This window comes from Terrapene carolina, unplaced genomic scaffold (genome assembly GCF_002925995.2).
Source record: "Terrapene carolina triunguis isolate 2854851 unplaced genomic scaffold, T_m_triunguis-2.0 Scaffold191, whole genome shotgun sequence".
Lineage (NCBI taxonomy): Eukaryota > Metazoa > Chordata > Testudines > Emydidae > Terrapene > Terrapene triunguis.
This window is the reverse complement of record NW_020664542.1, coordinates 1,192,103-1,206,069: the sequence shown is the minus strand read 5'-3', so window position 1 is coordinate 1,206,069 and position 13,967 is coordinate 1,192,103. Positions and strand designations below refer to the sequence as shown.

General features: G+C 51.2%; 1 protein-coding gene across 2 annotated transcripts in view; it reads right to left on the bottom strand.

Moving 5' to 3' along the window:
- Window positions 1-13,967, bottom strand: part of NAV1 (neuron navigator 1) — a 281,812-nt gene that overhangs the window by 237,024 nt on the left and 30,821 nt on the right. The window lies entirely within an intron of this gene.

The following is a 13,967-nucleotide window of genomic DNA, read 5'->3' as shown; positions in this document are numbered from 1 at the left end:
GTGTACAGAGGTGTGGGGAGGGGAAGGGGTGTGTGTAGAGGTGTATGTGGTAGGAGGGGAAGGGGGTATGTGGGGTGTACAGAGGTGTGTGGGAGGGGAGAGGGAGGGGTGCCTGTTGCTCGTAGCAGCAAAGTCAAACCCTTCATCAGGGACAGGGCTAACATCTGCAGCAGCCGGATGCACCCTGCCTTACACCCCCTGCCAGCCAGCAGGGTAAGGCAGCCCACAGGGAGGGCCAGGCACTGTGCACGGGCACACAGCAGGGGGTGGCTTTGCGCATGCGGAGCACAGGGGGTGATTTACGGCCACCTGCCGAGGTAATTTCCTCTGGACAGTGACATGTTGTCTATGCTCAGTTCCTTGTCCCTACCCCCAGGTTTGGGCACCCGAGGGCAGGAATGCACGCCTGTCCTGTGCGCTAATGGCCATGCGGCTCACAGAACACAGACACGGCTAGGGAAGCACCCAGCGGCACTAGCCTCCTGAGCGGGTGTAGCCTGGAACACACTTCCAGCAACCCCCTCCGCATACACCATGGTACCTTTGTTTGCCTGGATGGAGCCCAGCGAGACCTGCAGGGGTGCTGTACGGAGGCTGTTAGCCACTCAGGACACTCCAGTCCCAGATGAGCCACGAGACCTGATGGCCAAGCTAGGCGGACTGGCCTTTCCAGCCATACACCACGGCCTCTTCTCCTGCGAGGGGCTGGCCTTCCTCTGGGCACCTCCTGTGGCTACTGTGTGAGAGCAGGAGTGGCAGCGATCACTAGGGGTACATGTACAGATTCGTGCCCATTAGGCAGTCTTCCTTGCAAGAGGCTCAGGACTTTGCCAGACTTTCACCTTGCTGTGTGGTCTTAGGTGAGTCATGGCCTTTGTGCCTCCATTTCCCCATCTGTAAAATGGGGATCATGCTGACAGCGCTCCCAGCTTTTTCATGGGAATGAATTAGTTATAGCCTGATTCTAAGAGATGCCGACTCCCATGGGGGTCTGTGGGAGCTACCGATGCCCAGCACTGCTCAGGCTGAGTGCTCTGTGCCGCTGCATGGAAGACCAAGATTCTGCTCAGTTCAGAGAGCATCAGAGCGGCTCTGATAAGGGGCCCCTCCTGGCCTGTACATGCGGTAGTGTTGATGAGCAAGGAATTATGCCCTCTCTGTCTCTGCCCAGGGTGGGTCTGAGAGGTAAGTGGGTCAGGGAATGTTCCTGTAGCGGTGCCTGTGACGGGTTCGCTGCGTGAGGCTGGAACAATTCCCAGCTGGTGACTGAGGTCTGAGGACACACGAGTATGGGTGGTAGTGATTACAGGTGCTTTCGGCTAGCCTTGAGGGCACTTTAACAGCATTACAACCACACATATCAAAATCATGTCATTCCCCACTGAAATGCAGCCACCTCTGGGGCAAGATGTGACAGCTGTTTAACAGGTCACAGCACCACTGAACAACACTTGGAAGTAAGAAGTGAAGACAAATACTGCATTCAGCTGACACTGCAGGGGGAGTTTGGGGAGGGACAGGGCCGGCTCCAGGCACCAGCTTAACAAGCAGGTGCTTGGGGCGGCCGCTCCGGAGAGGGGCGGCAGGTCCAGCTATTCGGCGGCAATTCGGCGGACGGTCCCTCACTCCCGCTCGGAGCGAAGGACCTTCCGCCGAATTGCCGCCGCAGATCGCGATCGCGGCTTGCTTTTTTTTTTTGGCTGCTTGGGGCGGCCAAAACCCTGGAGCCGGCCCTGAGGAGGGAGAACGCTATGACCAGAGGTGGGGTTTGGCCCAGACAACTCTGGCTCCAGGGAGGGGCCCTGGGACATTTGGTGACTGGATGCTCCTGCCTTAGCTTTTTGTGTCCTTTGAAAACCAGACACTCTTCCCTAGGAGTGGACTCAGTGGGAAGAGCCCCTCCAATGCAGTCACCGCTTGCTGCAGCCCCCAGCTCTCCCTTTTAAAACTAGAGTGGACATGGCCTTAAGAAAGGGGCTAGAGAGATTAATCCTGGATTATCAGCAAGATGCTCTAATTGCACTTGGTCACTTCTAACTTCTAGCAAGGCTGGCCTCCCCTCCAAGCACCGATCCAGCCTAAGCCATGGAAAGCTTGCATGAGCTAGCAGGTTGGGGATTTGAATGCACACTCTTGCTCTAATGCAAAGTGCCCTGGGGTCTGATGACCATGTGGTCAGGACCTGGTCCTCCCAAAAGCTGGCTGCTGCATGAATGGTCCAGGGGAAAAGCCCTCAGCTCTTGCCAACCCATGCGGTGCTGCCCCCAGCACCTTGGGCTAGGGCAAGAGAAGAAAATCCCACTTCACAGCAGCCAAGCCAGCTGCCAACACCAACCTCCCTTCTGATCTTACAAACCCAGTGGAGGAATAGCCTCCCCAGGTTCTGCTCAAGAAGTAAACATGGTCCCCTACAGCATGGAGAAAGGACAGAGTGTGATTCTTATTGGGTAGTGTTTATATACACACATGAGTCCCGTAAGGGAAGCAACTGGCACTTAGCATGTTGGGGTAGTGGTTGCCAGCCATCCCCCTCCCCTCAGCCAGGCACCAGTGGCACACAGGGCTTTGATCATGCATCTGCTGGCAGGCCTGCAGCAGCCAGATTGTGGGATGTTTGCCTAGTGGAAGAGAATGATCCCCTGATGCTAGTCCCCCTGTATAACAGGCTCAAACCCTGAGGCAGAGCCACTGCTTCCTCTACCTCCAAATCAATCCCTGGCCCTGGCCCCTTCTCCAGCACTTGGGGTTGTTGTGGTTGGCTCAGAGGCAGGTAACAGCAGGACGAAGGTGCTCCCAGGAGCTGGGGGTCAGTCTGGTTTAGCCAGATTTACCCAAGATTTTGGGAATATGTGTGCTGGCTGGCATATGGTGGATGAGTGTGTGCACAAATGGGAGGAGGTATCAGCTGGATTGAGGGCGAGGAAGGAGTGTGTGAGGGGTGGAGGAGTGTGCAAAGGGATGCACAAGTAATATAGGGGGATACATGGGGTGGAGGCATGCCTGGGAGGGTGAGCAGAGAAGCACAGGTGAGTGGTTGAGGGGTGCGTGCCAGGGATGAGCAAGATGGGATACTAAGGTGTGGCAGGGGGATATGAGCATAAAAGAGAGCATATGGGCATGTGGTTGGGTGGAGGGAAGGCAGGTGGGAGGGAGCGAGTGCCATAACCAGGTTCCTCAGTTCTAGCCCATGACCGCCCAGTATCAAACCTCTCATTCCTGAGCAAGCTCAGAGACACTAGCCAAAGGTCAGCTTCAACTAGATGAGCTTGTAGTTAACATCTAGACCCAGCAATTCCTCGATTCAAGCCACTTTAATGGCATTGATGGATGATCTGTCAGTGGATGGAGGGTAAACAGACAGACATTCTCATCCTTCTGGACCTCTCTGCAGCATTTAGTGCTGTCAACCATGGGATACTGCTGTCTGACCTGAGAGAAGTGGCAGGGGTCAAGGGGAATTGTGCTAAAATGGCTCGAGTCCGACCTGGAGGAACGCACCCAGTGAGTAGTGATGGGAAACAGCACCTCACCCCTAGACTTCTCCCTTGTACAGTCCCACAAGGATCCAGTGCTTGTCACCATCTACATGCAGCTCGAGGTGAGCTAGTCTGACGACATGGACTCAAGTGTCAGCAATATGCAGATGACACACAGCTCCACTTATGTCACCACCTATGATCACACCACTACTACCAAGATGGCCCAGTGTTTGGACAAGATCAGCTCAAGGATGAAGAGCAGCTGGCGGAAGCTGAACCCGAGCAAGATGGAGGGGATGCTGGTGGGCAGAGAAGAGCATTTTGAGGAGTTTGCAGCCATGGTGCCATCTCCTTTGGATGAAGGTTTACACCAACAGTTGGTCAGTTCATTCTATAGTTAGGCGTACTCTTGGATTCTTTGCTGATGGAAAGCTCTCAGATACCAGCCTCCACAAGAAATTCTGTCATCTACAGTTGGCTAAGAGACTTCATCCCATCCTGACTGAAGATGAGCAGGCCTCAGTTTATGCTCAGTTTTGTCACTTCTCGGCTAGACTACAATGTGATACGCTTGGGCATGAGGCCATTGGCACTTAGGAAACTCCAACTCGTACAGAATGCTGCAGCGCATCTCCTCAGCAGCACAGGATAACCGTGGGCACATCACGCCCGTCCTCCACTGGCTTCCCACAGATCTTCTAGTCAAGTTCAAGATCTCAGTCCTTACCTTCAGGACATGTGATAGTCTGGGCCCAGAGTATCTATAGGAGCCTAAAGCTCCAGGACAAACACTGTGGTCAACAGCTTTTCTCCTCTGACCCAATGAAACGATCTACCATAAGGGTAACACTTGTCTGTGCAGAAGACAGAACTTTCTCAGCGGCCAGGCCCAGACTGTAGAAGGAACACCCCTGGGAACTAAGGGCCATCGCAAACCTCACCACTTTCCCCTCCATCTGCAAGGTGCGTTTCTTTGACCTTGCCTTATACAACATAAATACAGAGCAACAGGTGTATTTAAAGATACTCTACCACAACAAGATACTCCCCTGCACATGCTCCCCGCCCCGAAGTAGATGAGAACACAAACATGGGACTGATGTTAATCATGTTGCTTAATGCATGACTGGAAGGTGGTCAGATACTATGGGGATGAGCACAGGATAAGAACCTACCTAGAATAGAGATAGTTAGGGAGACAGTAAACACCTTACCAAACTTCATGGAGCAAAGGGTCCCCAGCTAGAGAGAGTAGGGACTCTGCACATCCCTGCCTGGACTGGGGGCTCCAGTGAGATATTTTACTGCCCCAAAGGCATGGGTTGTGCTTCTCTTGCTAACCCGGAGAGCTGTGCTGGATTAAGGGCAGCTGGCTCCTGGGAACATGCCTATGCTTGTAGCACACGGACCAATCTCGGAATGGCACAGAGATGGGGCAAGGAGAGTTATCCTGGGAAGCAGATGGTCCTAAGGGCCTCTGGCAGTTCATGAGATTTCTGCTTATACCACAATCACTCAGAGACCTTTCCTGAGAGCTGCCAAGGCTTTGTCACAGGACCCAGGGCCCAGACACAGGGATTTGGCAGTGACATATAACACACACTCATCTCTCGAGTCGATCTCCAGAATCTGCCTTCTGGTTTCACTGGGTCCATCCAGTGTCCAAAGAGAAGGAACAGCCCAAGGACTCACCGTCTCCCCAGGTGTCATTAAGCACAGGTCCCATGCCTGCTTTTCAGGAGGCTCCTTTGCTGGACAGTTCCCCACTGACAGAGCAGCAACAGAAGACTCAAACTCATCCCTAACTCTCTGAGCTGGAGAGGTACTTCCAGGATGGGCAAGACTCATTAAATCTCTCTCTCACCCCTCTGCTGTGATTATCCCCCCTCCCATCATGCAGAAGGGTAAACTGAGGCATGGCGCAGGGGAGTGACTTGCCACAAGACCCCAAGGAAGGAAACCCAAATCTCCATAGTCCCAGGTCTCTGATAGCTATGAAAGCCCCATTCCTCGCCAATGAATCTTAATAATTTCTTCACAAGTAGTTTGGTAGACCAGGATTAGGGGACATAGAGTTAAATGGAGAGGGCCTATGGGTTTGATCCCAAGCTCACTGAAGTGAATGCAAAGATTCACATTGATTGCAGGAGGCTTTGGATCGGGTTCTGTGTGTACACAAGGAAACAAAATGGTAGTTATACAGAGATACTGATCAGCAGGTGGGCAACCGGCACATGGAGACCACAAGCTGGACATCTAGATGATGTGCAATAAATTAAAGAGGGTTTAATCAGTTTCTATGATTGGGGAGGGATTTCCCACTGAAAATGCTATTTAGTTTAATTTTATTCTAATCTGGCATGGGGCTGGGAGAGCTCCTGATTCCTCTAGCATAAAAAAAAAGGAAATAAAGAAAATTAAAAACTTTAAATATATATATATGGGAGTCAACACGCTGCTGCCATGATGCTTGGGATTCCCAAGGGAGCCTAAATGAGGTAGGGTGCCAAAATCCCAATGGAATAAATAGGAGTTGGGTGCCTAAATCCTATGGGGGCCTTAGAAAAATCCTGGCTGAGGAGCCCCAGCCTCCCTCTAACCCTGCATTGTTATATGGCTGTATTGATCTGAAATGGAGCAGCATTGTTATCCTCATTCTACACAGGAGGAAACTGAGGCACATGGAGAGGAAGTGGCTGGTCCAGTCACTGAGCAAAAGGGCTGGTCTCTGCTCCCCACCCCTGCTCTAACCCTTGTGCTCTAGGGAGATTTCAGCAATGAACTCACCGCAGGAGAGCGAGCATGTGGAAGCATGTGGTAACTGGCAAGGAGGAGTTTGCCTTGGGTAGTCTGCATCCCTGCTGGATGGTGCGTATTTTCCAAACACAGAGGCAGCAGCTCAGATTTACCATTATTGAACAGAGGGGCAAGGACAGGGAGCTCAATCTCTGGCCTCTCTGTTCAGATTGCCCCAGAGGGGCAGCTATGGCTAGGCATCTGCATCCCTCGGGCCTGTCAAACTCATTCCATCCAGGCTAGCAAGCAGGCCTCAGAAGGGAATGACGGTCACCACTGGCATGGGCTGGATTCAGAGCAGGGACTCACAGGAGATCAGCTCCAAACTTCTCCCATTGGTCATAGAAGCAAACCCAAGCACTTCTCAGCTGCACCCTGAAACCCATCTCCTCCGGACTGGTACAGGCACAGTGAACAGGGAGGAATATTCACTAGATCCCAGGCCAATGTTCACACCATCCTTCCAGGCAACAGAAGACATGATTTCCCACCCCACCCCCCAACACTCTGACTGGAGCAAGGGCCCTGGGTTCTGTTCCCAGCTCTGCCACCGACTCTCTGGGTGACCTTGGGCCAGTCACACAGCCCTCCGTTTTCAAGAATCTCAGCCGATTTTGAGTGCTTTGATTTTTGGGTGCTCAGTTAAGGCAGGTTGGGCCTGATTTTCAGAGGCACTGTGCTCCCATTGACTTCAGTGAGGGATCTAGCTAGCTCCTGGTGGAAGGGCATTATCTGCACAGTGCTTTGGGATCCTCTGTGCAGAGGGGCAAGGGAAGAGCAGAGCACCGCTTATGCCTCCTGTTTCGGAAGAATACCACTCAGCAGGCGCCTCCCACACCCCCAGCTTCTCTGAGCCTGCAGAGCTGCTCAGATAGCAGCAGCAGTGAAGCCAGATTCTATTTAAATCCTCCCTCCTCTGCTGGAGATGAAACCAGTGCAGAACTCAGAGCCCCGCCCAGCCCCCCTTCCTAGCTTGTGAACAGACAAAGCAATACATCTGGAGCTCTCAGTGTAAACCTGGTCTGTTCTGCTCTGCATTGCTCCAGCACTAAGTGCTCCTGGCGCTTAGGGAATGCTGCTCATGAGGGTCCCTGCCTCTGAAGTGAGCACAAAGCCATTGCTAACCCTCAGCCAACAGTTCTGCCTTAGAAGCAAAGGGCAGATTTAGCAATACAGTTCTTCCAGCTCCATCCCGACACTAGGAATGCTGGGAAGTATGGAAGCCGAGGGCTGAAATGCAGCAGTCTGAATAGGCGGCCTTGCCCTGAAGGAGTAAATTCTTCCACATCCAACGGCTGCACCCCACAATGGTGGTATTCTCCCTGGTCAACACCTGCAGCTCCAGCACCTGGGAGCTTGCCCCTCCTGGCTGGCGAGGAAATGCCTGTTCTCTGTATTGACAGGGTCCCTCAAGCCGGCAGCAACAGCTTTCATGCTGGCATCAGGTCTTTCCTCAAAAGGCCACTGAACACTACTGATCTTGGGGATTACCAGCCAACTCCAGCATCATCTGACTCACTCCATATCTTTCTTGTCCCCCAGTCGGTCAGGTTTCAGAATAGGATATGGCCCAGCAATTGCATTAGTTTCAACCTTTGCTGATCTCCCCAAGGCAATAGCTGGAGGTCAGCTGTCCAGGCTGATACTACTGGGTGTAAAGGGGCCTTCAGCATCAGCCATCCGGAAGTACTGCTAGCTTCACTGCGGGACCAGCAGGGTGGAGGGAATGGCTGTAACGTGGGGCAGTGGCCTCACATAGGAGAGAACAGAGAGCAGGCAGAGTCGATACACAAGGGGGACACTGACAGACCCGGGGAGTCTCTCTAGCTGCCAAACTGGCCAACACAGCCTGTGGGGTCAGATTTTTTTAAAAAGGAATGTAGGCAACGAAAGGTGCAAATGAAAATCCCACTAGGTGCCTATCTGCATCTTTAGGCACCTAAATCCCTTTAGAAACCTGGCCTGTGCTGCTTAGAGTCACTGCCTAAGCTGGGCCTGAACTCAGCAGCCATGGAAGGGATTGCTGACTGCACCACAAGAGAGTGACTGTCCTCGTTCCTTTCTGGAGAATCCGAGTTTAGTGCTAGGCAGCTGCTCTTCCTCTCAGAGATCTCAGCTGCTGAATCCCACAGGGCGCCCTCCTCTCCTATCTTGTTCAACATACACACACATACACACGTGCACACGCACGCACTGGGGGACAGCTTGAGGCTCTGCAGGATACCATGTGCTGAAGATGCACAGCTCTGGGTCTTCCCTGTGAAGCTGGATGGGACCGTTTTTCTGCAGTGCCGATGTCCAGTGAAGGTGAGCGGGCTAGGATCCAGAAGATGCTAGATCAGCAGGAGGAAGCAAGAGCAAGATCCATGGATGCCCAGACCCCTGACTGCTGCTGGATTCCCAGACATAGGCAGTATCCAGAAACCCCTTCCATCAGCTTTGTCTCATCAAGGAATTGCACCTGTTCCTCTGGCAGGCAGCCCCCACTAGGACCATCCTTCCCTTCGTCACCTCCAGGTGAGATCACTGCAATATTCTTCAGCTGGAGCTACCCTTCAAGGCCTCTTGGAAGAGCAAGCTATTGCAGAAGAAGGCTGCCCTCCTCAGGGCAGAGTAATGAGAACATAGCATTGTCTGCTGTGTTGTTTCTGGGGAGGGGAGTATTCAATACGCTGGTTATTCTGTTGTGTCCTAAGCACAGACACACAATGGGGATACCTAATGGGATATTATATGATGTTATATTGATCCTCTCTGCACTGAACAGGTATCTGCACTGCACCAGCTCAACTCCCCAAGTCCTGCCCCAGCATGCACTGAGCTCAATGCAAAACCTCAGATGGATTCTCTATGGAACAAAAGGTCTAGAGTTGTGATCAGGTATGTGGAGGGGTTCCCCCAGAACATTACACTGTCTGTAGAGTCCTGAATGGTCTAGTGTTCAGTTATCTCAGAAACTGATTATGCCCCAGCTACCTCCCCCAAACATGCAACTTGCAGTGGCCAGGAGCAATCTCACTTGTAGGCCATCCCCTCTGGAATTCAATCCTGAACCACTTCCAGAGCTAGATGTTAACATCTTTGTCCTGGATTTTCACCCAATGCAGACCTTAGAACCTGCTGACTTTTGGTCTGCTTGGCACTGCATCTCCACCTATGACACCTCATGGCCTCACCAAGGCAGAGGAGGACATTCCATCTGGTGCCCACACAAAAGGGGGAGCCAATTATGTTTCCCAGTGACCATGCAGTGAACCTTTCTAACCAGTCTCCATGCCAAACCAGCGTGGGCAAGTCTGCCCAGTGATCACACTAGGCCAGAGTGAATTATCCCACCGTGCCAAGCAAGACCCAGTCCCCGTTACTCTTGCTGGTCAAAAAAAATGAGAGACATCTTTGTGAATTTATTTTCCATTGAAATTTTGTTTCCATAGTCGTTTTCCAACCAGCTGCGGTGTCAACATGCCATACACACCCCAAAGTCACCTTGCAACCAGTCCTTTCAACAGAACAGAAGGATACACAATACATGTTGGGGGCGGGGGGAGGTGGGGGCTTGGAGAAGTCACTTGGTTGCTCTCTAGGGGCCTGATTAATTAAGTGGAATTAATTAATCAATGGAAAGACTCCCATTGACTTCAATGGACTTTGGATCAGGCTCCAGGACTTTGTTTTCAAGTATCAGTCATGCCATTATCCCAGGTCCAAGAGCTGCTGCTTTGAAAAGATCCCAGAGGCAGGAAACAAACCTAATCTGGAAAATTTAGCTTGTCGGGTGACATTTGGATAAACTTTTGTTCAGGACAAGATCTCAGAAGCCCACTGAGTCATTTGTTTATTCCCTTCCTCCTGCCATATTGCTCAACCCCCATGTCCGGCCAGGGAACGCTGGCTCAGCCCCGCAAAAGAAAAGTAAACACTATGAAGTTCTTTGCTTCAGAGCATTTGAGGAATAACAGATGTCTCAATGTACGGGCTTGGATTAGTCTCCCCAGTGTAGAAATAGACCTCCCAGTCCTACAACTTCAGACCTCGGGATGTGGAATGGCCAACTGGCTGATGTGTGCTTTTGGCTTTGGCAAATGTAAAACACGTACAGACAGATGCAGTCTGGAGGGCTGTTAAATGCAGTCCTTTAACAGATGCATGCTTGTGTATACGCGTGGAGTGGAGATGGTCATGTGGCGGATTGAGCACGTATTTATTACTTGCATTAGGGTAGCACTTTAAAGTCACAGCATTACGATGCACAGAAAATTGCAAGAGGCATTTTTCTTTAGAAGTTTCTAAAATGTGTTGGGTTACAATTTTCACCTCTGAGGTCTGTATGGATGGACTCATAGGCGCCTGCGATGGGTGTAGGCCTGGCCTTTGCTGGTCCCTACAGGAGGCCCAGTGATCCTACTACACCCTGCTCCAGAAAGCAGTGAGGTGGGAGGAACAGAGCAGTAAAGGTGGGTCCTCCAAGCCTGTCTAGAGAGGCCTCTGTGGAGAAGCCATCTTGAAAACTACAGAGATGTGGTCCTCCAAGGGCTAGCGACAGCCAACTGGAGGCCACCAGGCTCAGACAAAAGGCACTGCATGTCCCTAGTGGGGCAGTCCCTGGCTGGGACCAGAAGAGCAAGGAAACCTGAGGATTAGGTGGGGTTTCTCTCTGGCTGCACTTGCCTACCTGGGTTTGCAGGGAGAGAGGGGCCCGAGAGCTTTGGCCCTGAGCTGAGGGTGAAGATAAGGGGCCAGGTGGGAAGAGGCCCAGGTAGGTAGCAGCAATGAACTGAATTGAATAGTACGTGGCTGCTGCATATAGGGTCCCTGGGTTGGAATCCAGAGTAGTGGCCCTCGCCGGCCAATGGCAAAGTGGCATTAACCCCAAGAAGTGGGGACAAGCCTAACCTAAGCCTCAAGAAGGGGACTGGACTCGTTTGGAACCCCGAGCAAAGGACTGAATTTAAAAAGGCCAGAGCGGGGTCTGAAGACCTCGGTGAAGGCAGACGGACTGTTTTATTTGTTGGACAGTGGAAGGGGGTCATTTTGACTGTGTGTTCCGACTGGAGGGCACCGAAGACTTGCCAAACTAGGTAGACAACCTACTCGGGACCAGGAGCGGGAACAAGACTGCATTGCCACCCCCAGCCACAAGGAGGCGCTCAAGAGGTGACTGCTCCCTTACAGCACATAAAGAACGTTGAGGATCGAGGCTATACAGGCAGAGGGAGGTGGGCATTAGCAACAATAAAGCATTTTAAAACATTGCTGAAAATAGCTTTTCTGGGAGACCCTGCCTAGCTGGAATATAGGATGGCTTAAAGGGTTTCTTGCCGCTCCTCTGACCTGAGCTATAACTCCCAGGTAATGAAGGCCCCAGTCCATGATGTGGGCATCCCCAATTGATACTAATGAAGGCTTTGTGCCATGCCACGTGGCCATGTATTCCTGTCTCTCTAGCGAGCGCAACACAGAGAAACTCAGAAGTTGCAGAGTAAGCCCGGAGATCAGGAAACGTCAGCCTGAAGGCAGCTCATGGAACCCAAGCTCCACCCCCACACGCAGATGCATTGCAACATTCGGGGGCTGCTTGATGGGGAAAGTTGGTCATGTGACAAAGTTGCTGGGCTGAGACTTGGGGAATACAGACTCAGGGTAATAGTGGGAGCTGAGGCCCAGAAAGACTCTCTGACATGGGAAGTGCCATTGTCCCTGTGTCTGTCTTGTCTATTTAGATCGTAAATTCTTTGGGGCAGGGACTATCTCCAGCCAGGGCCGGCTCCAGGGTTTTGGCCGCCCCAAGCAGCCAAACAAACAAACAAACAAAAAAGCCGCGATCGCAATCGCGATCTGCGTTGGCAATTCGGCGGGAGGTCCTTCGCTCTGAGCAGGAGTGAGGGACCGTCCGCCGAACTGCCGCCGAACAGCTGGACGTGCCGCCCCTCTCCGAAGTAGCCGCCCCAAGCACCTGCTTGGTAAGCTGGTGCCTGGAGCCGGCCCTATCTCCAGCTATATGTACAGCTCCCAGAACACTGGGGCCCTGATCTCAAATGGAGCCTGTGGGCACTCATGGAGTACATGTATCTAATGAGAATCACTACTGCTCAAATAATACATAATAGCACAGTTTTTTCTAGAGCCTCAGAGATAACCCCGGGATGTAAAAGATTGCAAAATTCTACATGGATATTTGCACTAATTCAATTTTTCTTAACGGTCCCAGACCTTGACTCATGGCCAAATCCTGAAGCTGCCAGATACCCCGGACTTAAAGGGCAACTGTAGATTCTCAATGCCTCTTCGGATTTGATTCTTACTGTTTTAGGCTCCGATCCTGCAGTTGGGTCTATGTGGGTCTTCCTCTTGCAGCTCTGGAGCGTTGCAGGCTGGGCTGTTGCACTAAACTGTTTCCCTCTCTCTCCAACACCCTTCCAATTTTCCTGTATAGAAAGTCAGACTCTTGCTCCCTTCAGAGAGAGCAGGGCCCACCACCAGGGGCCCGGCTATGCTGATCCAATTGCAAGATAAGGCCTTATCTAGCAAGTTCTCTTCTCTCCAGGGTCTGTGTTTTACTAAACCTCAGCTCCCATATGTGCACAGAGGAGATTTTCTTTTGCAGACACCCCTCTGGCCAGTAGCTATCTTAGAAGCAGTTCCTCAGAGAAATATCCAGACAGGAGTTGTATTAACATATTTTATGGCTTTTTGTTTGCCAACATCGATTATGTAGCAGTGTAACTATTCTGTATTGCTCACATGAGTTAGCCTCACACGGCTCAGTAAAAATTATTATATTGCTTTCGCTGAGTAATGGATAGATTCTTTAATTTCAGTACAATTTAGTGCATGGGAATGTGTGTCATTTGTTCACGACTGATATGAACCTTCTCAATTTCACTGTATTAGGACAAGTACAATTTACTATAGATTTTTTACCCATAATACCACTTAAGTACCTGTATAATAAATATTACCACGAATGACACTTTTCTATCACTTTCAGCCAAAGATCTTAGTCACACCTGGTTTCTACTGAGCCACTTGCCAAAATTAGGGTAACACACTCCCTAATGGTGTGGCTGATGTGGTTGGGTCCTCTGATGGTGTCGCCAGAGTAGATATGGGGTCAGAGTAGGCAAACTACACACCACACCACAGAAACACCAACCCAGAAACCAATCCCTGTAGCAAACCTCGTTGCCTACTCTGTCCCCATATCTACTCTGGCGACACCATCAGAGGACCCAACTACATCAGCCACACCATCAAGGGCTCATTCACCTGCACATCCACTAATGTTATATATGCCATCATGTGCCAGCAATGCCCCTCTGCCATGTACACTGGCCAAACCGGACAGTCCCTCCGCAAAAGAATAAATGGACACAAATCGGACATCAGGAATGGTAACATACATAAGCCAGTAAGTGAACACTTCAATCTCCCTGGTCATTCTATTACAGATTTAAAAGTCACTATCATTGAACAAAAAAACTTCAGAAACAGACTTAAAAGAGAAACAGCAGAACTAAAATTCATTTGCAACTTTAACACCATTAATCTGGGCTTGAATAGGGACTGGGAGTGGCTGGCTCATTACAGAAGCAGCTTTTCCTCTCCTGGAATTGACACCTCCTCATCTATTATTGGGAGTGGACTACATCCACCCTGATTGAATTGGCCCTGTCAACACTGGTTCTCCACTTG